General features: G+C 31.7%; 1 non-coding gene across 1 annotated transcript; it reads right to left on the bottom strand.

The window, feature by feature from the left end:
• Positions 1-4,047: 4,047 nt before the first annotated feature.
• TRNAL-CAA (transfer RNA leucine (anticodon CAA)) lies at positions 4,048-4,131 on the bottom strand. Its single transcript has one exon. It is a non-coding gene; the product is annotated as a tRNA-Leu (tRNA).
• Positions 4,132-5,743: the final 1,612 nt, after the last annotated feature.

The raw sequence follows: 5,743 nt of genomic DNA on the forward strand, positions 1-5,743 counted from the left end.
TCTTTTCTAAATGAATCAAACTTAAAACATGCTCATTTTCTTAATAACTCAAAATCAAACCATATAACCTTTGAATCTAAATCTTTTTAAATAATCATATAAACAAAATCTCTAATTTTTATAAAATTTCGGCAGCATCTCCTCTAAAACTCAGACTTTGCCACCCTTTTCGAGTCCAAACCTGCATTCTTTTCAATTCAATATACCCTTCCTCATCATCATAACAATTACCACAATAAATCTACCTCAGATCAATAATTATACTCATACAATATTCAAATCCAACAACCAAAATTCAACTAAGAATCATAGTTCACAATTCCTAGGCTTTTAACACAAAATACCTCATTTTTCATTCGAAATTTCCATTCCAATTATTTTCAAACCTATTACCACCAGTCCAAATTGCCAACAATAATCCTCAACAAGCTCCATATCTTTTCATCAATCATCATTCAACCAAACTAAAATATAGCCATATAATCAACAATTCAATCACATATCCTTTCAAAGATCCAACTAGCAACCAATATCATCTTACAAACAAATCACCAAACCAAACCAAGCATATTCATCAACACATTACTAAACATTAAATATACACCTGCATTCCAACTTATCCTATGGTCATCTAGCCTAAGTTTTCACAGAACATTATATATTAAATGCAAGAAACCTAAACCATACCTTAGCCGATTCCCAAGTATTATTCCAAGACAATTTTCCTAAAAGAACACAGCCCTCAAAACCTCAACTAATTCACTTCCTCCAAGTTTCAGTATTCACAATTTCGAGCTCCAATTATTTATTCACAACCTAATACACATTTATAACACATATATATCCAATTTAATACTCAAAGCTCAAATCCAATGAAATTAAAATAGAGTTATTGTATCCTCACCTTACCCAAGCTTCACATAAGCAAGAGTGAACATTTTTCTCAAGCTAATTGGATCCTAAAACATCAAAGAACAAAGAAATTCAATACCTCCATCAAGCGATCGGAGCTCGGACGGAAAAGTTACGGTGCAGCGATCAGAGCTTAGACAGAAAATTATCGTTTTCTTCGAAATTAGTATTAAAATTCACGTTTCGGTGAGCTCTATCCTAATTTGATATAATATTCGCATTTCTAATCTTCCTTATTAAAAAAATAATTTACTGACTAATTATCTACTAATTAATCGGGGTTTACAAGGTCTCAATCATAGGCATACTAGCCTTAGAGCATTCCCATTGCACTTTCGAAAATAGGGAAGGAATACTTCACCCGGATCTCAAAGGATACTAATACTAACTATATTTATCAGCATATTTATGTCAGTTATGATAAGTTACATAAGTTGACAATAATAGTTAGTTAGAGCTCTAATAATTTGAAAACATTAATTAACTTGAATAACAAACAATCTCTTGTATAAGTGAGAGTTACTTCTAAAGCTAGGAAAAATGTATGAGACAAAATAATGAATATTTTGAATTGTGTATCTCTTTTTTTATTTTATAAGTGATTTTAACTTAAAATAAGTAAATCCTTGAAAATAATACTGGTTTAAACTAAAATCAAAATAAATAATTTTGTCTTAGACTACTTGACCATCTTGACAATATATTATAATTTCAAAAAATTAGTTAACTTTGATAACAAGCAATCTCTGGTGTAAGTGAGAGTTACTTCTTTTTTTTCTAAGATAGATAACTTTATTCATCAATTAAAAGAAAGTTACAAGTGTTCACAGACAAAGAAAGAAAGTGGATGTTCTCCCAACACTAAAAAAAATTAGTACCATAAGTAAATAAACTCAAAGAAGAAAAAGAAGTAACATTTCAGAATCTAGGAATTGTGCGGATGTTGGACTTGAGTGTATAGCTTTAGTGGAGAGGAGGCTACAATATCCACCAAGAATGATTCTCCCTCAAAGAGCAGTCTATTTCTCCTCTTCTAGATGTGCCAATTAATTGTATAGCACTCGAGTATAGTTCTTCTGTCCTAGGAGCAATCCCTTCCTCGCATTCCAGTAGCATAAGAAGGAGTTGTTGTTGTCTTCTCCAGTTGTTAAAGATAAGTCACATTTATCCCATATTCCCATACCTCTTTTGAATTCTCGCACAAGTAAACACAGTGGTTGATTATTTCTACATCTCTTACATATTGAAGAGACCGTTGAGATACGATGGTTTAAGGTCAGCATCGTTGGGAGTCTTTCATGAAATCCTTTCCACAATGCTCAGTTCCTCATAATCTATGTGCAAAATTCCAGCAGTGGGTGAGAGAAGCTATATGCAATTTGGTATCCAATGCTTACCGATAGAGGGATGGAATACGGGTATATAGGGTTGCGAGCCAAGGGTCACCGATGATTTTATTGCAACCTCCGTCACCAACTCGCCACACCATCCCATTCTCAATAACCTTGCGACCCTCCAAAATACTTCATCAGTCCCAAGAAGGTACAGTTCCTATTTCAGCATTCATCATACCGCCACAGCAAAAATATTTACCTTTTAGAACTCCAGATAGTAGGAATGGTGGCTGAGTAGCAATTTTTTAGCACTGTTTGGCTAGAAGAGCTAGGTTCTAAGCACCCAAATATTTGAAGGAAAAGTATGGGGAGCCAATGAAATATTTGTACAATGCGTACAATGGAGGTTTAGGGAGTATTAGAGATATAATCATTAGTGTTACCTTTTTCCATCAGCGTAAGCTTCTAGTATGAGTGGTATCATGACATGGTATTAGAGCTCTAGATTTGAAAGGTGGATGGTTATTCTGAATATTATGGGTGATGTTCATTTTGTAATTCATATAGCCCATTGTACACATTGTACAAATAAGCCATTGGCTCCCTAGCAGGACTCATATTTGAAACCTAACCCCCTTTTAATTTCGGTCGAGTCATAGTATCCCAACTTATCCAAGGCATTTTTCTCTCTAAACTTTTTTGTTTCCACCAAAATTAAGAGAGAAACTATGAATTTCTCTAGTAAGTGTGTCCGGAAGTGAGAAGCAAGAGAGAGAATAAATCAGAATAGTCTCTCCAACGTCTTTATTAAAACGAACATGTCTGCTTACTTAAAAAAATGCATGAGATACAATAATGAATATCTTGAATTATATATGCCTTTTTATTTTAGAAGTGATTTTAACTTCAAACAAACAAACTCTTAAAAATAATACTTGTTTAAGATTGAAATCAAAACAAATAATTTTACGAAAATTTATGTTTCCAAATGTGAGAAGTGGGATTTGAACCCACACCCTTTGGCACCTTAGACCACTTGGCCATCCTAATAATATATTATAGTTTGGAAAAGTTAGTTAAATTTGATAATAAGCAATCTCTTGTATAAGTAAGATTTACTTCTTATAGCTTGAAAAATGTATATGAGATAGAATAATAAATATCTTAAATTATATATGTCTTTTTATTCTAGAAGTGATTTTAACTTAAACAAATTCTTGAAAATAATACTTGTTTAACATTGAAATCAAAACAAATAAATGCCTTAGACCACTCGACTATCCTGACAATATATTATAGTTTGCAAAAGTTAGCTAAATTTGATAATAAGCAATCTCTTGTATAGGTGAGATTTACTTCTTATAGCTTGGAAAATGTATATGAGATAAAATAATGAATATCTTGAATTATGTATGTCTTTTTATTTTAGAAGTGATTTTAACTTAAAATCAAAACAAATAATTTTACGAAATATTAATTTTCCAAATGTCAAAAGTGGGATTTGAACCCACGCCCTCTCACGAAGACCAGAACTTGAGTCTGGCGCCTTAGACCACTCGGACAATATATTATAATTTGCAAAAGTTAGTTAAATTTGATAATAAGCAATCTCTTGTATAGGTGAGATTTACTTCTTATAGTTTGGAAAATGTACATAAGATAGAATAATGAATATCTTAAATTATATATGTCTTTTTATTTTAGAAGTGATTTTAACTTGAAACAAATAAATTCTTAAAAATAAGACTGGTTTAAGATTGAAATCAAAATAAATAATTTTACGAAAAATTATTTTTTCATATGTCAGAAGTGGGATTTGAACCCACGCCCTCTCACGAAGACCAGAACTTGAGTCTGGCGCCTTAGACCACTCGGCCATCCTGACAATGTTATATTTTGGAAAATTTAGTTAACTTTGATAACAAACAATCTCTTGTATAAGTGAGATTTACTTCTTATAGTTTGAAAAAATACATATGAGATAGAATAATGAATATCTTGAATTATATATACCTTTTTATTTTGGAAGTGATTTTAACTTGAAACAAACAAACTCTTAAAAATAATATTTGTTTAAGATTGAAATCAAAACAAATAATTTTAAAAAAAGTTATTTTTCTAAATGTTAGAAGTGGGATTTGAACCAAGGTTCTGAAAAGCGGTTCGGACCGACCGGTCAAACCGGTAGAACCGTGAACCGCAGAGAAAAATGACTCGGTCAAATGCTAAAATCGTAGATTTCAAAAATCAGAATTGAACCGGTGAACCGGCCAAAAATCGGTCGGTTGAACCGAACCGTGATCCGGTTGGTTTTTTGAATGGGGAATGAAATGTCGCCGTTTCAGCTGCTGCACTTAGCCTTAACACCATCCTCGATACCCAGATCCAGATTCCACTCCAGAATGCCTCTGCCTCTCTCACACTCAATCTCCATTCTTTGCACTTAGCCCTAGCTCCTGGCCGTCCCTTACATCCGTCCAGCAACTGCCTCGTGCCGCCGCCGTCATTCCTTCCAACAGCCATCGTCTGCTCGCTCACCTTCCCTCCATCGCGCAGCAGCCATCAATATCAACCTTCCCTTCCATCGTGCAGCCATCGCAACCTTCCTCCATCGCGCAGCCACGCCGCCACCGGCACTAGCTCTGTTCTCCGCAACCACTGTCCCAGTTCGAAGCCGTTCGAAGGTACTCCATCACTGCTCCTTGTCTTGGTCATTTGGGCTGCGTTTGTTTTTAGAGACAGGACAGAACATGACATTGAAACGGAGACAATAGGACGGAGACACTAAAAATTATTTTTTGTGTATTGTGTTTGGATACGATGGACAAGACACTAATGTAATGTCTAGTATTATGTTTGGATATACATGGACAAGACTAAAATATTATATGAAATGACCAAAATAGCACTGTGATTCCAAATTTTCTACATCAATACAAATTAATTTAATAAAAAATGAGAGTACGTAGGATTACAGACGGAACTTGAAAAAATATTTGAAGAAGCAAAAAATTTTAATAAAAAAATATATTAGTATTTATATTAAAATAAAATTTATAAATATAATTATTTTATTTTAAAATTTATTATTAATATATAGGAATACATATGGTTAAGATTAACAAAAAAAATAAATTTAAGTTTGATTAATAAAAAATTTTGTTTAAGTTAATAAGCCAAATTAATTTTAAATAAAAAATTAATTTTAAAAAAAATATATTTTTACATGAAAAAACAATTAGTTTTTGCATATAAAAATCTATTTTTATTTAAAAAAAACTAATTTTTTTATCTAAAAACTAATTTTTCTTTATAAAAAACTGATTTTTCTTTAAATTATATAAAATTAATTACAATTTATAAATTATTTTTTAGCATTTTAAAAGATTAATTTTACTTTTACTAATATTTATCTTTCAAAAGTTTTAAGATTAATTATTTTTGTTATTATTTTTATTACAAATCAAATAATATAATATAAGGTTAAAATGGTATTG

This window comes from Arachis hypogaea, chromosome 11 (assembly GCF_003086295.3).
Source record: "Arachis hypogaea cultivar Tifrunner chromosome 11, arahy.Tifrunner.gnm2.J5K5, whole genome shotgun sequence".
Classification (NCBI taxonomy): domain Eukaryota; kingdom Viridiplantae; phylum Streptophyta; class Magnoliopsida; order Fabales; family Fabaceae; genus Arachis; species Arachis hypogaea.